At 43.1% G+C, this 21,829-nt stretch overlaps 1 pseudogene; it reads right to left on the reverse strand.

Annotated features, from left to right (window-relative positions):
• The window catches only part of LOC120672477, a 32,337-nt pseudogene extending 14,987 nt beyond the window's left edge, over window positions 1-17,350 (reverse strand).
• Between the last annotated feature and the right edge of the window lie 4,479 nt (window positions 17,351-21,829).

Raw genomic sequence — 21,829 nt, forward strand, 5'->3', positions numbered from 1 at the left:
ATCGAATTTGACTCCTCTGGTCTTACTGTGAAGGATTCGGCTTCCCGGCGTCCGCTCCTCCAATGTGACAGCCCGGGGCCCCTTTACACTCTTCGGCTTCCTGCTTCCCCTGCCTCGCCTTCGGCTTCTTCGTCTACTGCTTTTGCCGTGACGCCTTCTTCCACCACCTGGCACCGCCGGCTTGGTCACCCCGGCCGCAACGTTTTGGCTCAGCTCAGCCGTAGTACCGATGTTCCATGTACTAGGGGCTCCTGCTGAGCACCTCTGTCATGCGTGCCAGTTAGGTCGTCATGTTAGACTTCCGTTTTCTTCTTCTTCGCATGCTGCGCATGCTTTTGATCTGATTCACTGTGACCTGTGGACATCTCCTGTACCCAGCATGTCTGGCTATAAATATTATCTGGTCATTGTTGATGATTTTTCTCATTACTCTTGGACTTTCCCTTTGCGCGCCAAGTCTGAGACCTTCCCCACCCTCCTCCACTTCTTTGCCTGGGTGTCCACTCAGTCCGGCCTCACCGTTAAGGCCGTCCAGTGTGACAACGGGCGGGAGTTCGATAACTCCACCTCCCGGTCCTTCTTCTTGTCTCGAGGTGTTCAGCTGCGTATGTCTTGTCCGTATACCTCTCCTCAGAACGGCAAGGCTGAGCGGATGATTCGCACGACGAACGACGTCGTGCGAACCCTTCTGATCCAGGCTTCTCTACCCCCGCGCTTCTGGGCTGAGAGCCTCCACACCGCCACCTACCTGCTCAACCGTCTTCCGTCCACTGCTTCTCCTGCTCCCACTCCACACCACGCTCTCTTCGGTACCCCTCCTCGCTACGACCACCTTCGGGTCTTTGGGTGTGCGTGTTACCCTATCACCTCCGCCACCGCTTCTCACAAGCTGGCGCCCCGCTCGACTCGTTGTGTCTTCCTCGGGTACTCCCCTGACCACAAGGGGTACCGATGCTTTGACCTCACCTCTCGCCGCGTTCTGATCTCTCGACACGTTGTCTTTGACGAGTCGGATTTCCCCTACTCCACCTCCTCCACACCTTCTCCTGACCCCGAGCTGGAGTCTCTGTTTCTGACTGACCCGGTGGTTCAGCCACCGTTACCTGTCTGTCCTTTTCCTGCAGGTTTTTCCGGCACACCGGCACCGCTTCCGGTGATCCCTGCTGCGCCGAGCGCGGCCCCGGTGCCAGCGGACGCGCCACGCGCGGCCCCCGGACCTCCGGTCGTGCCGCGCACGGACCCGGTGTCTCCCGCTGCGCCACGCGCGGCCCCGGTGCCTTCCCCTGCACCTGCGCGGTACGCTCAGCCGGTGCAGGTGTACCGACGTCGCTCGGCGCCGAACCCGACGCAGCAGCGGTACGCTGAACCGGTGCAGGTGTACCGGCGTCGACACCGGTGCCGCCTCCTGCTCCGGAGGCTCCTGCGACGCCGACACCAGAGCCGTCGCCGCCGCCGGCTCCTTCGGCTCCCTCTCGAGCCGAGCCGGAGGTGTACAACCCGCCGGTCATCCATCGGGTCCATCCCATGGTGACTCGGCGGATGGCGTCTTAGGCCGCGACTCTCTCCGCCACCGAGGGAGAGCCGCGGTTCTCTCCAGTACCCTCCTCTGTCCGCGACGCCTTGGCGGATCCTCACTGGCGTCGCGCGATGGAAGAGGAGTACGCGGCTCTTCTTGCCAACCAGACGTGGGACCTCGTCCCGTGTCCGTCTGGTTGCAATGTGGTGACTGGCAAGTGGATCTGGACGCATAAGTATCGGGCTGATGGCACACTGGAGCGCTACAAGGCTCGCTGGGTTCTCCGGGGTTCACTCAGCGGCCTGGTATGGACTATGATGAGACCTTCCGCCCAGTCGTGAAGCCCGCTACGGTGCGCACGGTCCTCTCACTTGCGCTCTCGCGCTCCTGGCCTGTGCACCAGCTGGATGTGAAGAATGTGTTTCATCACGGCACTCTTTCGGAGACTGTCTACTGCTCTCAGCCAGCGGGTTTTGTGGACTCGAGTCATCCGGATATGGTCTGCCGGCTTAACAAGTCTCTCTATGGACTGAAGCAGGCTCCTCGGGCTTGGTACTCTCGGTTCGCCACGTTCATACTGACATTGGGGTCACCGAGGCCAAGTCCGACACGTTTCTCTTCATCTACCGCCGTGGGAATGAGGCTGCATATCTGCTGCTCTATGTCGATGATATTGTGCTTACAGCCTCCAGTCAGCAGTTGCTTCAGAGTGTCATCTCCTCTCTGCAGCAGGAGTTCGCTATGAAGGATCTCGGTCAGCTCCACCACTTCTTGGGCGTCATTGTTGAGCCTCGCCCATCTGGTCTTCTCCTTCACCAGCGGCAGTACGCACTCGATATTCTGGAGCTGGCTGGGATGACTAATTGCAAGCCCTGCTCCACTCCTGTCGACACTCAGGCGAAGCTGTCTGCTGATCTGGGTGATCCGGTGGCTGATCCTACTGCCTACCGGAGTCTGGCCGGCGCTTTGCAGCACCTTACCTTCACCAGGCCGGACCTCACCTACGCTGTTCAGCAGGTCTGTCTCCATATGCATGATCCCCGGGAGTCACACGTTGCTGCACTGAAGCGTCTCCTCCGGTACGTCCGTGGCACTGTGGACCTCGGCCTGGTGCTTCACCGCTCGTCCTCTGCTGAGCTGGTGGTCTACACCGACGCTGACTGGGCTGGCTGCCCGGACACTCGTCGCTCCACTTCCGGCTACGCCGTATTCCTGGGCGGCAACCTGGTCTTCTCGTCGTCCAAGCAGCAGCCGGTTGTCTCCCGCTCCAGTGCCGAGGCGGAGTACCGGGCTGTCGCTAATGGCGTGGCGGAGGCGTCCTGGCTACGACAGCTCTTGGCGGAGCTCCACAGCCCGCTCGCCAAGAGCACGCTCGTCTACTGCGACAACGTCAGCGCCGTGTATCTCTCCACCAACCCCGTTCAGCATCAGCGGACGAAGCACGTGGAGATCGACCTACACTTCGTGCGCGACAGGGTCGCAATCGGCGATGTTCGGGTACTCCATGTCCCGATTACCTCCCAGTTTGCTGACATCTTCACCAAGGGGCTGCCCTCCTCGACCTTCTCGGAGTTTCGATCCAGCCTCAACATAGCCGGTGGCTAGTTGTGGCTGCGCGGGGGGGGGGGGTATTTGCCCTGTGTACTCTCTTCTTGTCCAGTCTTGAACACCGCTGCGCCGGTAGTTCAGACTGCGGGGGGGTGTTGGAGTATATTGAGCCCATGTGTATAGAGACTCATCTAGAGGCTCATGTATATGATCTATATATACCCACCCTTCTAGGGTTGGAGGAATACATCAATTATTCCCTCCTACAGTATCCAATACTTAGGACTGTTGCTTGGGATCTTCTGTGCCACTAGTGCAACATGTTGTTTGAATGTTTGTATTGAGTTGCATGCTCCAACCAATTCAACCCAAAAGGTTAAGCTTATGGGAAGAAGTGGGCAATTCACTTATACTTCAACAGTTTGAAGATTCCACATCTATATTCCATTTAGTGATCAGAATATACAAATATAATTAAAAAACAAATATATAAATGTGTATTAGAAGAATCCTAGTTTTTTTTAGTTTTACCAAATGGACACCAACCCCCATGTCGTGGTAACACTGCTTCCTATATTAACATTGCAGTCGAGAGAAAATTATAGTTGATGATAACATGACATCTACGGAACAAAAGTAAAGGTTCAAGTTGAATGTAAAGTCAGTACCTCATCATCTCCTTTCACAAGAACAGAGTAATACTGTTTCTCTATTTTACCATTTGGTAATTGTACTTCCTTCTCATCAATGTAAGCGATGCGCAAGGCTGGATACCTGCATGTTGTGCACATGAAACTGAGGGAAAACACCGAAAAATTGTTCAAAACAAAAAAGAGAAAAGGGTCAAGAACTTACGTCAGCATGAGATTTAAGATATTCTCATAGAGACCTTTCTCTCGGGAATCCTTGGATGCCTTATGCACGCCATAGAGTTGACAGGAGACAACATAAGTGAACTTGATATCAGCAATAGCCTTGGACCTTGCACCTTCCTCTCTGCCCAAATCAGCTTTGCCATAACAAGATAATTCAATATATCACAGCATAACTAAGGGATACAATTTTCAATTGCATCCACATAAAGTAAAAAATGGAGGACCCATGTTCAGAGGACTCAGTGGCTAACCTTCATCATTTATCATATCCTCATAGCACTGCAATTCAAGAGCTCGTCTACAGTACATCATTCCCCTCACTATACATAACAAGATAGAAAGAATAAGATAAGCAGAGAAGACACATATTTTATAGCTCAATGAAGGATAGGAAATCATAATACCAGTTCTGGCAAGAGTTTGACCACGGTAAGATGCCCATAAACGAATATCATCCATGCGGCCTTTTACTGCTGCTTCATCATCTGGGTCAACTCCAATACGTTCTAGAAAGTTGTTCCATTCATCTAATGAAGTGGCAAGACTAGTTATTAGAATTTAGCCTATGATTCATTAATATTTTTACATGTCTATAACAATCTGATGAAATTTGTTTGAGAAACATAGTACAAGGTGTTTGCAGTTTACCTGGATAGATCTTTTGTAGATAAAACAAAATCGAGATACCGTCTTCATTCTTTCTATTTAATTCATAAGAAGAATAGAGTACTTCTTCATTGTAGTATGGAGTCAGAACACTGAATGTTGAGGCTTGTTAGAGTGTAAAACGTTTCAAAATAAATGTATTAGAAAAAATATAACAGAAACTCAAAACATTTCTGCACAGAAATACAAATATGTGATTTTGGTTTCTCTATGAAACATGTTAGGTTTCATGCAGCAACCAGATGAACCCAAAAGCTTAAGCTCTTGGGAAGAGGTGGGCAATCCACTAATACTTCACAACACTCCCACTCACATGCAACCGGAACAAGGTACAAATGTGGAAATAAAGAAGGGAGCGGAGGACTTAAAAGATGCCTCTACCATGACTCGAACTCGAGACCTCTGGCTTTGATACCATGTTTGGTTTCATGCACCAACCAGATGAACCCAAAAGCTTAAGCTCTTGGGAAGAGGTGGGCAATCCACTAATACTTCACAACAAAACACAGATATTCCAATATTTTCATTTCTGAAAAAAAATATTTTTTGCAAAAGCCTGAAAAGTTGGGTCGTACTATACTACTGAAATAAAAGCTCATGGATGATATATATACACACCTAAAGGAAATCATATCATGCACACGAGGTGCTCTTGGCATTTTCATAAAAAGCGAGTTTGCGAAGAAGGTGATCCTCCGTCGAGCATCCAAGTTTGTTGGTACATCCATTGCAGAATCCTTCATAGTCAACAATAAATGCAGCCGGACAAACTGAAACCATAATAATTTATTCAGTACAACGAAAACATTATCATCAAATTTTAAATAAATCATAGTGGTAATTGCAGACCTTCTCCCTCCAAAAGTCATCCTTTATCATATCCATATTCAGATTCGTGAAACTTTGCTTTCTCTCATTCTCATCTTTCAAAATGCTGCCACAATTTCCCATACAGGTAAAATCATATTTCATAAGGAATTTTCTTACTACAATGTTAGAACCAGATCAGATCGTCATAGTTCTTACCTCTGTCCATCTTTCATGAAGTCACGTGTTGTAATTTCCATAAAATCTTGCAACGCATTAACAATTTTCCTCTCTTCAGCGCCATTAATAGGTTCACTCTTCTGCAAATGTTAGATGGTGAGTAAAGACAAAAAAATAAATAAAAATAAAGGACATGCAAAGAAGCAAATAAAAAGTTTTCTCGAATAAGCAAGCACAGGGAAAAATCATAAAAAGAATTCTAGCACTTACCAGAAGCTGTAATAATCTTGCCAATGTAGCACTTACTTTCCCGATTTCTGTCATTTCAAAATCCTCCAGGAATGTTTTATTTGTCATGCTATGAGTCACTTTTCTATCAATTTCATTGACAATACTGCAAGTATATGCCAAAATGCCCAAGTCAGCACTTTCTAGGTGATTCAATACAAAAAATAAGTAACTTTCAAATCAAAATGGCAAGGATGGTTCTTTACTTCCGATCATTAGAGTCTAGTAGAAGACTATTGAGGATAATCATCAAGGATTCATAGCATTCTATAACTGCATTATATCTGTCCCTGTCTAGTTTGACTTTTTCAATTAGCTCATGTTCGTCGCCTTCTTTGGAATTCATCGCCATATGAAGAGCTGCGGGTACCTGGTACATTCAAAATTCAATGAATATTCCTTATTTTACAATATTTGATCATTTGCATCAGATACGGCAACTACTTACCTTGCTAGCAAGAAGGAATGGTGGCCACTGAATGACAGATAAGTTGCTTGAAAATGATGGAGCCATCAATATGTCCTTCTCTCTGATAACATACAAACAATCAGGTTTAAAGTGAATGACATATTATAGCCCGACATACTGTTCAGTGTTCCAACCTATCGCTGATGAAGTCTTCCTCTCGTAAGGAATTGATGAATGAATTCCAAACACAAAAGAAACTCCTCTGCTTAAGTGCTTGCTGCTAGTTACAAACAAAAAAAATTAGTCAAATACAAATAAACTGGTTGCAACTTTGTGATCTTTAAGGGAAAATAAGGCATCTGCATGTTCAGCCATTTGAGGCATTGGCAAACAAAAAACCATTTGTCAGTATGAAACCTCTCTCTGTTTTGCAGCGATGCATTTACTGAAAGCTTCTGGCATCGATTTGAATCTGGCCCTGAACATACCAAGGGTCCGTATCTACATTAAAAGCAAATGTAAGGTCTGTTAATTAAAAATTCTTATATATTGTAAACACCATATCACAAATAAGACCACTGACCTCACCCACGTGACTGAGGGCACCAGAAACACCTCCGAAGGCAGTAGAAAAAATGGCATACCAAATTTGTATATCCATAAAGTACACCTACAAGTACAGGGGTAGGTGAAATGGCAAAGAAAACCATAAGAATTCTTGTAATTTATTTACATACCAAGACAATTGGTGCCCATATGGTAATGACAACACCCAGGTTGCGTGGCACTGCAAGAAAAAATATTGTATGTCACTATAGATTTCCTCTTTGAGGAATCAAGTAAAAGTTAAGGTTAAGAAACTAATAACAAGACAAAAGGTTAAGGTAAGGAAAAGCATACTGGGGTTAACGAAATTGAGGGCAAGTTTAACAAAAATATATTCAGAAGTTTAAAGTCAGTAATATTTTAAACAACAAAACTAATGAATTACTTTATTCATTCTAGAATTGCAAAACATATTGAATCTGCAATGTTCTAAATTTAAGGGTTTTTTTAGTTCATCTATATTTTGGCTATCATTAATTACTTACATTTGGCATTTATGTATAGGTTTAATAAATTTCCTAATAAGTATTTCCTTACTCTAAAATTATAACTAGTAATGCTTCAAAAGAAACATTATAACCATTTCATATTACTCTGGTAGAGTACGTTTAGATAACCTAATTCACAATGATCATACGTTCATAACTGCATTGATGTAATCTACTATATACAATATACTTACAGAAAGGGAAGATCTGATGCCATTCATAGTTTCCAACTCGTTGATCGAGAATGAACTTTGTTGGATCAATCAACGGGGATATCTGTACAAATTGAACAATATGAATAAGTAAATAATCTATAAAAATGACAAGTTATCAGTTATCACCATGAGTCCCAAATATTCTTAGGGGGACAAATCCCCATATTATAAAAAAATGGTGCAGAATTCTTTTGTTAACAAAAGTTCAACAGAATTTTCAACTCCTCTTGCAAGTAACCATTTCCCTAAAGAGGGATCCAACTTGCTGATATCAGTTCAAGAATATAAATGTCAATGTGTCAAAATGATGTAAAAAGAAATGCTGCATTAAGTGTTAACTAGCATACCTCAACATAGAAACTGAATGCAAGCTTGGAGATGAGCAACACAGCCCAAAAGAAGACATACCTGTTGGTTCCAGTTGATATTATTTTCAATTGAAAGAGAAGCAATAGTTTGAGTATATGAAGCACCTACTTAACTATTGACAATATATCTTCATGCATCCCACGTCCAACATACAATCTTGGCTAAACATGGCAAAACATTATGTAAGAACTAATGATGCTCAATGTTTCAACTAATTGTCTAATAAGGAATATGAAAGACTGACCTGAATCCACCACATCAGAAGAACAAATACTCGTGAATTTGAGCGCTCCATGAAATTCTGAAGTTGCGGCAACAAGAAAAACAGGGCAGCAAGAATATTTGGGATCATATATATGACAATCGCAACATTGTAAATTGACTGGTTATACCAATTCCCAATCAAACTATTTAGGATTTTGCCAGCGCCGGAGGGGTATTTGATGGAACTAGAATAGGTCACTGGAAGAATGATCACCCAAGCAATAGCCACAATAAACTTTAGCAGATATCTGATTATCTTTGTCCACTCCATACTTCCCCATGCTTGTACAGTAAACAGTATATCCAGAGTTACTGCACAAGTAGAAATCAGGAACTTTAGCAAATAAGTTTAAGCATAACATATCACATATTTATCATGATGAATGCACTGAAAAAGTAACACACCTTTTATGAAGTTGAGAAGAGCTGCTGTGATGAAGATACTTAAGACATTTCTGAAAACAGATCCATCAGTAATTACAGAAAGAGATCCTGAAGAACTCCATGAAACTATGAGCATTGCCTGGAAAGCCGACTTATATGTTTTAATATTCACAAGTAAAACAAAAAAATAATTTTCATATACTTTGTAAGAGGAAATACCTGGAAAGCAAGTATGAAAAACATCCACATTCGGTCAAAACTTCTAAATATGTGCAGAAATGTGCGTACTTCTACAAAATTTGTTTTTGACTTTCTTGCTGTACCACGCTGTAGAAAAAGAAAAATAGTTTGAAAAGAGCAAAATGACGTCAACATTTGGTTCAAGTGAGCATGAAAACCTACTAATTTAAAATACTGTTAACCATGTTTAAATACCCGTCTGTCGGAAACAACACTATATCTAGAGAGAACACAATTTTAATGTTTCCATGCAATTACAGTCCATGATTCGATGTCTTCCCAGGAAACATTTTGACATGTCCTGTAGTAGAATCTATCCAGTTTGCATTTTCGAAGAAACAGTTGAACATAATAATATATATGCACCTATAGCTCAAAAGAGCTGTAATGAAGTATTTCAAAACAAGTAAGGAGCTACATTCTGATAATAGCTTGCACATGACAAGGAGTCTAGTTGACTAAAGTATGATGTATTGGGCAAATATATGTTTCTCCTTTGCATTCCTGATACCTTTTTGCCCATAAACAAGTAAAACATATTTATTATCATGTTCAGCATTGTAATCCTTGCAACGAGCACATTAATACAGGGTAGCAGTCCTACTAACAAGCATAATTGTTCCAGATCATATTGGGTGCCTTCAAAAATAATGCTCCGGACTATACTGAAGTCATGATGTTGTTTCATCAGACTATTGAAGGTGAGCTCCTAAATAACTCAAGAAATTTTTCAACGGAAGTTGCAATATACAGAAGGTAATGATATTAGTAACAACCATTACATACCCCTTGATAAAAGAAGTTAGATGTGAGATCCCATGGCCACTTCAACTTAGTAAAACAACTCTCTGACCTATAAGGAAAACAATTTCTTACAGACTGAAAAAAAATGATAAGACAGTTGCAAAACTACACTAACAATGCATAAACTGTCACAAAACTACAGTTTTAATCTTCTAATTTCGCAGAACACATTTTGTTTGACCTCTCGTTGAACAAAACCGTACTTCCATTCCATGAAGTTGGCCTCACAGCCCAGCCCACATAGAAGGTAGTGTCATGTGGAATTCTCTTGTACACATCAGCAGTTCAACACTAATCTTCATCCAATGCCATCTAACAGGTCCAATATTTACCAAGAGTATCATCATTAAACTACCGATGTGGCAAGTGTTTACACACCAGCAAATGAAGCAGTTTAACTTGTAAGTATGGAACATGGACCACTAGGCCAGGCTGATAGGTCTCTTTTGAATGACAGAAGTGTAGTTCCATGAAGCAAAAGGTCAAATAAAATGTCATTGTAAAAAAAATAAAAGCTTAATAGCATCTTTTTTCTATCAGTTGCAAAAGAAGTGCTAATTCAAAAAATTTACTCAACACAACAAAATGGGATTACCAAAACAGTTCATTCAGGTCGTCATAATTTCTCCAAGCTGAGTGACCCGCTGTACCTCCTCTACTTTTTTGCGCTTCCTTTGGGATGAAAGAAGAATAGCAACTTTGTAAACACGGGACTTCCACAAACATAATGTAGCTTACTGATTGAACTTTATGTACTCACTTTCTGCAGGACCTTAAAGATAGGTTCAATGACTTTTTTCAGAAATGATCCCTCTTCCTCAAACCCAGGTGGTGGTCGAAAATAATTTTCATCAAGCATGTCATGCAACTGCTTTGCCATCTGTCACATAAGTTAAAATTACACACATGTCAAAGCTTTATATTAGTATATGTGGGACATGAGAAAATTGCGATTACACATATTATGGTTCAACTATAGGGTACATGATGACAGGTTCGTCGAATGTGTTCTAGAGTTCATGACAGGCTATGAATGCATTAAATAGTTTACGGTGGAATTAGTTTATTGCCTCATAAAGTGAAACTACTAAGTGAGGCATGCTTAAAACCTAGACCAGTAGACCTTGAAGCAATTGTCATGTTTCTTATAACAAGCTTTCTAGGTTCTAAATTGACAACCTTGACGTCAGGAAACTGTGGTTTGGTGAAAATATAACTCATATTCAGTAGCAATGGGGTGTATTTCAACTGAGACCCATATCTCCATTGCTCTGTGTTACAAATGAAAGAGAGAGTGGACTGTGTATCTATTGATAGAGGCCCTTTGGGCTATATATACAAGAGACCCCCAAACCCTAGACACTAGGATATGACTATACTACCCTTAACACCCCCCCTCAAATGCAACGTGAATACAATGTCGTTGCATTTGAAGAGTGGTACTAAGTACATGAGTTGAAAGAAACACTAATACATGACTAATACATCCAAAGTCCTAAAACAACAAAGATGTCGTCGAAGCGTGCAGCTCTTGAACATGTCTTGTAGAACGATCTCCTCCACAAGTGGTGAACAACCAAGTCTTCACAAACCAGTACATCGACTCTTCGACAGGAAGCTTGCTTTGGAGACTTTCAACTTGACAATATGTGTCAAACCAGCCAAACGGAGAGGAGAGAGTTCACTGCTGCAAGACGGCAGGCAGCGAGATGACATGATGATGACGACAAATAAATGGCCATTGGTCATGATGTGGAGCAAAACGGCTCCGAAAGGGACCAAGAGGGCATTGTCGCACCAACGATGATGATGTGATTAGCCAAATCGACGGGACTTAGCTAACCAAAATAAAAACAAGATATGGGCTGATTTGACAAGGAAATGGTGGACACGCACGGCATTGACGAACTGGAGATGTATAACTGGACTTGGATTGACACTAATGCAATGTGACACGATTTGCTGCAGCAAAGAACACATTTAAGCATCAAGCAAGGACTGCTAGCAGCTGATATGGATGGACACATCACACATGTGGACTGAATATACTGCAGAAAAAGGACTCAAGGCAGCAGCAGATGACAGCAGCAGGCATAAGCAAAAGATGAGCAGGGCAGCACAGCCGCACACACAGACAGATAGCAGCAGTTTGCAATGACATGGTGGAAGATAAGATAACTTGCTACTTGAAGATGACAGCACAGCCCAAGCAAGAAATTGGAGCATATTGCAACTGCATAACCATGAGAGGCATGCCAAGGAAACAAGAAGCTTGAACCATAGCTACTGAAATTAGAGGCCACATGAGAGCAAAGCAGTAGCAAAGATGACAGATAATCCATTCCTCTGTTCTCTTCCAAATAAGCAGCACGAAGCTACAGCCAAGGATGTGATTGATTGGAAGAGAAGAGACGAGCAGAGGAGGAAAAATATCACCGCTAGGAAATGGCTCATGGCTGCAGCAGATCGAGGGCCAACAGCTCGGCCGAAGCTCGCACACGGGCGGACGGTCGATGCAGAGCAGGGGAGTGAGGCGCAGCAGCTGTAGAAGAGGCCGCGCAGGGGGTCCACGACGGGCGGGACGACGACGGGGCGGCGGACAGCCGGATGGGCGGCGACGGGACGGCGGACGGCCGGATGGGCGGCGACGGGCCGCCATGGCCGAGATCCAGCCCCCACAGGGCGGATCCGGCTCGGGGAGGCCCGTCGGCGGCGATGGAAGACGGCGACGGAGGACGACGAGCGCAGCGCGGACGGGCGGATCCGGCTCGGGGAGGGCCAACGACGACAGGCAGCCGACGCCCGCGCGGACGGCCGTGGTCGGGCAGACGCGCAGGCGGCCGCGGATGGAGGCGCGCAGACGCGCGCGGGCGGAAGGAGGCCACGACGGGCGGCGGAGGACGACGGCGCGGATCCGACGGCGGTGAAGATCTTGCTGCTGCTGCTGCTGAGCCGCGACGGGAGGACGGTCCGCGACAGGCGGCGCAGGAGGCCGGCGGCTCCGCAACTGGCGGATCCGCGACGGCGGAGTGGAGAGCCGGAACGGCGGCTAGACAGGCGGAGTGGACGGCGGCCGCGCGGATGGAGGCCCGCGGACGCGCGACGGGCGGCCGGGAAAAGCGGATCCGCCGGCGGGAAAGCGGATCCACCGACGGAGGCGCGCGACGAGAGGACGGGCTGCTGCTGCTGCTGCTGCTGCTGCTGTGATGACGCTACGGGAAGGGGTAAAAAATGGGTTTGGGGCTAGAGGATTGCCGCCCCCAGGAGCACGACGAGCTCCCAGGGGCAGCGCAGCGGCGATGAGAAGGGTGGTGGCCGGATCTCACCTAAGCTTTGATACCATGTTACAAATGAAAGAGAGAGTGGACTGTGTATCTATTGATAGAGGCCCTTTGGGCTATATATACAAGAGACCCCCAAACCCTAGACACTAGGATATGACTATACTACCCTTAACACTCTGAACTTGAATTCATATATAGCATAAGGAGCAACGGGATTGATGTTGAGCTGTTAGGTCTGGAAGAGTAGAGTAAGAAGTATTATCGAACATGTGTTTCTCTTCAGTGGGCTATGTTGCCTCTGGTGATAAAATCGTATGCCATTCTTTATAAAAAGAGGATCAATTTTGATGAAGCCTCAATCCCACAACAACAAACAACAACAACATAGCCTTTTGTCCCAAGCGAGTTGGGGTAGGCTAGAGATGAAGCCTCAATCCCACATTATTTATTATTTAAAAATCAGGAATTTTTCAATATAACTGTTCCAAGACACAGCGACACAGCATATGAAACCATTGCTTCAAATTATCATTGAAACAAATATGTAAATTGAATAGATCAACCATGACCTTTGTTTCGGAAAAGAGAACACAGAAGGTCAGCCATCCTCAATAAGTTACTTAAGTTAGAATGACCTTCTGGAGGAAGCCAAAAGGCTGGTTTTTGCATGAGAGATACTTACATGGTGGAATATGTAGCACAGGCACTCAGGCATAAACCGAACATTTGAAGCCTCACCCCAGATAAGAAGATACAATCCAATGTGAAGAAGCTTCAGCTGTTGCTTCTTATGTTCTGTAACATCATGACTGATCCTACAAGACAAAAGTGAATATGTAGGAGTTAATAAGGCACATGTTCTAAAAAAGGGTGGACGTATGAAGTGCTAATGGGCACACTGAGAATAGCTATCAGAAGAAAGTCGCAAACTGTAGGTTAGTCAAGCAACTACACCACATACATGATATTGTAACTAACATGCAAATAGCGACACCATGATTTGTAATTTCCAAATATCTTTTTCCACAATTCATTCACAGTGCCAACCTGAAAAATAACATGCCAGCTCAGTATCAGATTTCTTCAAAAGGGTTAGTTCAGCAGGACACACAAGAACTTGAAATATAAGATAAAATGCCTCAAACAGAATCTTTAAAATGGCATATATCTTACTAAAGGTTGCCCTTCCTGTGCAGCAGTTCTTGTACTAATATTTGCTAGAAGCAAAACCATGTTTTCTCTTTGATTTTCTACATTTGATTTCTGCGCAAAAAAAATGCACATCATTCAGTTCTCATAGAACGATGTTTGCCAAAGATAATACATGCGAACCAGTAAGACTGAAGCAGTGACACTTTGTCACCTTCTTTGAACGTTTCAGAAAACAAACGAATAAACAATGACATCACCTGAAATCCAAATGCTAGTGAAAGCCAGTCGAGTAAATCTCGGATAGATTTATCCCCCTGCCTATGCAAAGAAGACATGTGTGGCATTGGAAGACCATCTATGACACTTATTGCATCAATAGCACCTCTTATCTACATCATTTACAGGGTAACAAAATCAAACTTACTGCAGATTTTCATGAACAAGTAGAAATAGTGTTAAGTTATCAAAGTTGTGTAAGACCTCCGGAAGTTCAACAATTGCTTCAGAAGAACCAGGAAAATTGATGGGGATAATGTTGTACTTGTAGTTCTTGAAATGATGACCCTTTTCCTCGATCATTTCCGCAAACCTTATCACCTAAAGTTGAAAATTGTGTTTAAGAAGCTTACCAAGAACATAGGAAATAATATAAGAAACAAACAATTACAACGCGTCACCTGGGGATCAACTTTGTTATTTGTTACATCCCTTAACACTTCATAAAGAGAAGAGGCCACTTGGTAATATCTAGCCATCTCCTCACTGTTTCAATATATATAATGTTTATTAACAGTACAACAGATAAGAAGTACCTCACAAATGTATATATTCCTCCACCCATAAAAAAGTGTATATATTTCTTACAAGTTTCTCTTTTCTGAAATTTGACTCATACTAGCACAGTACTTCTTGTAAAACTCTTGGATCTCATTTGCATCATTGCCCAGAACTTGTATGTCATCCTGTCAGACAGAGATTAATCTCAGGTATTCACAAATGAAGATGGGTGACAAAATAAAGTTTGAAAGGATTAAAATGGAGCAAGATAAGTTGTTTCAAATGCCAATCTTCTCTCACAGTGGACAGGTTAGAGTATTGAACTTAAGGAGTTGTTGAAACTCCTGTCCGGGTTCAAAGCATGGTACCATCTTAGAACAAAGCCAGGGGAAGTCTGCCCCAATGTTCTTTTCTTGGTTGGTTAAACCGGGCATGGTCACAACATGATCGTGCCTGGTTCAGATGCTAGCACCACTGCAGGGAACAATCTCCTTTATCTGGTATCAAACTAAAGAATAATCTACTTTATCTGTTATGAAACTAAGCCAAGAATGCAAGGCTGTCATAATTCGTGACTAGGCTGTATGAATCACTAACACCGAGTGATTACTAATAATCATTGCTCCTCTGAGCAGCCAACTGAACAATGTATATGTTTGGTGCCCCCAGGGATAAACCACACCATTTGCGAGGTTGAGATACTACTGAAGTAGCGAGTAATATGAGTCTTAATTTTCCCCTCAATTTTGCATAGATGAAGGAAACTTAGCTAATGTGAGGGCAGGAAGATATCAAAAGAACAGATAACAAGCAGTAATTTAAATCTTAACCAGAATAAGAGTAAGCTCAGTACTACAAGATGTATGCTAAGGTTTCTTTCCCATAACCTGATGAAAAGTGGATTAGGGTTTTAGGTACAGTGAAGGGGAGGGGAAATAACGTCATGAACGATTCCATGTAGAAGCTTACTTGGTCCAGTTTAATTGACATGTATGTTTTGAACTGACGAACACCACGTTGAGTTGATGAAGGATCCATTCTTTGGACTTTCTTGAAGGCATATCTGCGACCTTGGTACAACATGAATGGTAGAACCATTTTCATATCAGAATAGATTTTACTACTTGACATATCAATGATTAGAACATAAATGACACATGTTCTTAAAAAAATGGAACTGTGATATTGCAAAGGTAGAGGAAAGTTGAACAAAAATCAGAATGGTCCATGATAGAACTAGTAAACCAATAACATAATAGCACTTATGTCGATGAATAAATTAAGAGTTATTTAGAAAGCTCTCGCAGGTGTTGTACAATACACTAGTTTTGCCTAGTAACCATCTATTAAAACACTTTTTGAAGACAGCGAAATGCAGTTGGTCGTTACACAAGCAGCAAATTCAAATGCAAGCATGAATGAATTCGCGCATTCCTATAGCCTGAAAAGTCTGAACTACAAGCCATTTGAATTTTTTTTTACCTATACACTAGTATGCATTGACATGAATGCCTCCTGTTCTCTATCAAGCATAGATCCTTCCTTGGTGTTTTCAAATGAAAATGGATCTTACAACAACACATCATGCTTATCAACATAACAGAACAATGAAGAAATCTTAATATCGAAGTTCAAAGAATGTTGTGGTCAAAACATGAGGAAATTCGTGCCACAGGTGAACATCCGGGGTCCACACTTCAAGCTCGATGTGAAAAAATAATCAAATATTGCTATGCACGTAAATCTTTTCTATGTTATATAGAATATAAAATGCAAATGATACTTTGCTGACATCGAGCATAGACTTAGTACATAACAAAGTGCACACCCAGCTCGATTTGATTTTGAACCGTCCCAGTGCCATTTTGTACAACACCTGTTTCCAACGGCATTAAATGCATGCAAGCTAATATCCCAAAATATCAACTCAATAATGTAAAGTCATGAGCAATATTTTGCCGTAACTAATGGAAGCATTAAGGTGACGACAGCAAAACTATGAGCGCCCGTGCTTTCTGGAGCAAGCAGTATTCTAGTTTCGTGAGGCAAATGTACATGTAGAACCACCTAACTCCACTAGCTACCGCATTGCACCCGGGGAAAAGAGAACAATCCAAGGGAAGGGAGGCAGGCAAGGCTACTCACAGAGGAACGCAACGCGCGGGTTGAGCGGCTCGACCTCGTCCGCGGCGCGCACGAAGGGCATGACCTCGGGCGCGACGGCGCCGGGCACCCGCTCCCCAACGTCCGCCTCTCCCCCCGGCAGCCTCCGCGACGCCAGCGTGAGGGCCAGCGCGTCCCGCCTCCGCCTCGGCAGCGCTCCCGCCGACGTCGACGCCTCCGCCGCCATTGCCGCCATCGCCCAATGCCTGCTCGACCAATGGGCGAGGCGCCGGCGTCGGCGGCGATTTATACGCCATCGGGGAAAGGCGGGGAGGCTCGCGCAGGGGATGGACGCGCGGTGCGGTTGCCGGGGCGGCGGGGCAAGCGCAGTATTCGAATTCGAGCACCCGCCGAGGAAGCAAGGAATTCTGCTCTCCGCTGGGGCTGGGCTAGCCGCGGGACGGGGCAAGCGACCAACAAGAGGAAAGGCTTTTTCTCTGTCGGCGGCGGCGCACCGCTTCGCTTTTCTCCGCTCGGTCTCCGAGTTGCGGCTGCCACGTTGGCCCGGTTGGTCCGGCCGTGCTGGAAAGCGGAAAAGCCATGAAGGGGCCGTTTAGTTCCCCGCATAAATTTGTTATACTAATTAGGAGTATTAAATATAAATTAATTATAAAACTAATTACACGGATGGACGGAAAATAGCGAGGCGAATCTATTAAGGCTAATTAATTTGTCATTAGAGGTTGGTTACTGTAGCACAACGTTGTCTAATTATTGCATAATTAGGTTCATTAGATTCGTCTCGCGATTTCACCCGGGAGTTATGGAATGAGTTTTGTCAGTTATCCACATTTAATATTTCAAATTAGTGGTCAAACGGTGCAAGTACTGTAGCATGTGAAATGTCTTGAGAACTAAACGGGCTCGAAATCTATCGCGCGGTATCGCACGGAGCACCCCCGCCGGCCCGGCCGCCGCCTCTGTCATCATCCCCCATTTTAGCCCCGTTGGTGGCTACTCCAACCGAGATCCTCTTCTTCCTCCCCGCCCAAGCCATTCAACTCGTTTGCTCTTGATCTTCTTAGCTTCAGTATCTCATTTTCTCCACGATTTATGAAGGATTTTGAATTTTCTGCTCATCCAATAGTTCCAAAAATTAGAAACTTTATTCACTCACACCTTACATTGCTAGTGTACCTCATTTCATAATTTATAAATAGAAAAACTTGAAGTTTTTTATCGGAAAATATTTATTTTTTTTTTGATTTATACATCATTTGAGCTCAAATTTACTTAAAGTTTGCATACATAGATGTGGTTTCTTGTATTAGTAGATCAAAATTAGTATATAGAGTAGAATATTATTTTTTAGAATCGGAGTATATCTATAGAGAGGAATACTATATTGAAAAATATGGATATGAAAAAGTATGTATATATGACCATATGTGGATTTGAATATATTTGAATTTTGTATGAGTTAGTGAATATGAATTCATTTGTATATATTTATAATTATTTAAATATTTAAATATGAATTTATCAAATAGTTAGTGAAAACCGGTGACAAGTTAGTGATATGGTTAGTTTTTTCTTGTAGTTATTTTCATTTCAATTCCATTTTCAATTCATTTGATAAGTGAGTGGGAGTATATTTTCATTCTAATGATAAAAAATATTTATTTATTACATTTGTTTGATAAGTGTAGTCAAATTACTATAAATATGATAATTTTACTAATGAAATAACTATGAATATGAGAATAACTATTCAATTATCCGTTTATGAGTAATTAATGTTTAATCTGTAGAAAGACTTTGCAACATGATGCATTGGACCGTCATGCGTCCGCTCAGACGTCGTTAGACAATTATTTGAAGCGCACCGGACATTCCCTTGAGTTACACTCTGAAGAGTGTTTTGGATTTGTTAGCGGTCGTATTCGTCATTGGATTAAGAAAGCATTTCATTGCCTTGCGCTTGGAAATGCAAGTTGCGAATTTGAACGTGAATTTGATGTCGAGTTGTATCATATGGATGATGATCGCGAGTTAATGGCTCGATGTCATGCAAGGAGCGACACATCATGTCGGTGTTTAGCCGCCAAGACTGTTCAGGGATACCCCAAGCAATAGGGTTGTAGGCAAGGGATCGACTAGTTCTGGAACCGATGCTGCAGGGAACACAAAGATTTAGACAGGTTCGGACCGCGAGGTGTGTAATATTCTATGTTCTATGTGGTTATTTGTATTGTCTTAGATGATGTATGTTTTGAGGGGATCCCTACTCGCCCTTATATATCCTGGGGAGACAAGGTTACATGGAAAGTTCTAGCCGAATACTACTCAAAGAGTCTTTCCCAACATCTATCGGGTAGTTTCCTTCTATTCGACTAGTCCTACTTTACAACAGGATAAGGTACATATCATGCTCTATCTCTTATTCTAGAACTTTCTATGCATGTGAGCAGACCCACAGCCCTGGATCTGACACATTAGGCATAGCAGAAATTGACCGTTCAGTGTCGAAAGTTCGCGAGCGATTTACGAGTCATTGGTCAATAGCTCTCGTGAGTAATTTATATTAGCATGTAGCTTATTCATAAACCTTTTAATTAATCATGTTGTGTACTGAATCATGTATTTCCTTTATTAATCATGGTGTATGATGAATATTAGGACCTTTTAATTACTCATGTTACTGTAATTATGAAAATTTAGTAATTTTTTACATTTAATTGATACATGTAACGAAATGTATCCATTTGAAATCTAAATATGAGAATTTTAGTAGTGAAATTAGTTTTATTTTAAAAAAACAATACATATGGACCGGTGATGAATGTACAATGTTAACCGATGTTCCAACTTCCAAGGAGTTCATGTGCTGCCCGTGCGGAGATTGCTAGAACATGAAGCATTACTTCTCTTCAAAGACCCTTCACAGCTACTTTTTCACTAATGGTTTCATGTCCAATTATATTTGCTGGACCAGCCGTGGAAAAAAGGGTGTTGGTGTAAAGTACTCTTCGAAACGAACGAGCACCACAACAGCCTCAAGAAACGCCAACACAGACAGTAAAGACATAAAGACAGCTTCGTACCTCCCAACAGTGCTCTTTTGATCTTGTATCATCAGTCCCATTAGTTACAGTAATTGGGTATTTATAGGGGGCGGTTCAACTACTCCTTTGACAATTACACCTTTGTGTCCTTTAACAATTATATTGTCTGAATATTCCAGAGGTGCACGGTAATTTCACATCTAGGTTCTCTTTATAGATCGGCTTCTGCCTAGGCCTACTCTTTGAAAGACGCGACGTCGCTGGCCTTCGGCTTGTCTTCATCAAATCCTTTGGCCAGAACATACGGAAGCGCGCATCTTCCTTCGCCTGGCCTTCAGTTCTCGAATGAAGTCGCGCCCTTCGTCTAGGCATCGAAGTGCCCTAACTTTGACTCTACCATTTCCAGACCTTTGGTCTTTAGTTGTCTTTGTCAGCACGGCACTTCCATCAGTTTCCGAAGGTGGTGCCCCAACAAGAGGTTATAATGGAAGACAATGAAGAAGAATCTTGCGCTGAGGTGCCATGGTGAATTCAGTATTTTTGACGATAATACTGCTATGGAAAAGCCTGAAGGAGAGGTGGCAGAAGATGATCTCACCAATGATCTTGGGCGGGCATTGTGCGGTGCGCGGGAAGATGTGAGAGTAAAAAGAAGAGGATGAAGTTGTAGCAGATATTAGAGGACCACCATAAGTTGTTGTACCCTGGCTGCGAAGGGGGATTGAACGAGCTGCAATGGAAAGTAACGCATGGTGTATTTGACAAGGGATTTGGTGAATTATTGAAATAGTTAAAAATATGCTTTCTCAAGATAACGAATTGCCTACCACAATATACGAAGCCAAACAACTTGTTTTCCCTCTAAGATTGGAGGTACAGAATACACATGCATGTCCCAATAGCTGCATCCCTTACTATGGAGATGAGTACGACAATTTCGATGCATGCCCCATATGTTGTGCATCGTATTACAAGATAAGAGAGATGACCTTAGGGATGTTGAGGGGAGCGTCCCATGAAAAGCGTTCCTACCAAGGTCATGTGGTACTCGCCTATAATACCACGTTTGAAGCGTCTGTTTAGAAATAAAGAGAATGGTTGATGCGATGACACAAAGAAGAACGTAAGCAAGATCTGATGTTGAGACACCCAAGTGATAGATCCTAGTGGAGAAAATAGATAGAATCTACAAAGACTTTGCAATGGATGCGAGAAACACAAGTTTCATTTTGAATATATATGGATGTCATGAATCCTTCGAGTGAGATGAGCAATATATCTACAATTTTCCACCACAACTCGGTATGAAGCAAAAAAATCATCATGATATCGGTGCTTATCCCAAGCCTAAAGCAACTTAGGAATGACAATATGTACCTAAGACCGTTGATCGAAGAACTCGTATTGCTATGGCATGAAAAAGATGGATATGGGATGAATACCAACAACCCGACTTCAATCTACGAGCATTGTTGTTCGTAACTATCAATAATTGGTCTGCTCTTAGTAAACCGTCAGGAAAAACGAACAAGTGATATAGATCTTGCACATACTGTTTAGATAAAACCGATAGTATGGTTTGACGCACTGCAGAAAGGTTGTATACATGGGTCATCTTCCCGTCAGACATCCAGTACGAAAGGAAGGCAAGCATTTCAAAGGGCAAGCAGACCACTGAACAATACATCGTAGCGGTAAGGACGTCTTTGATATTGTAAAGGATCTAGAAGCAATATTTGAAAAGGGATCTAGTAGCCAACCGGTTTCAAACGAAAAAGAAATAACACCC

The sequence above is a fragment of the Panicum virgatum genome, chromosome 5N (genome assembly GCF_016808335.1).
Source record: "Panicum virgatum strain AP13 chromosome 5N, P.virgatum_v5, whole genome shotgun sequence".
NCBI classification, from domain to species: Eukaryota; Viridiplantae; Streptophyta; class Magnoliopsida; order Poales; family Poaceae; genus Panicum; species Panicum virgatum.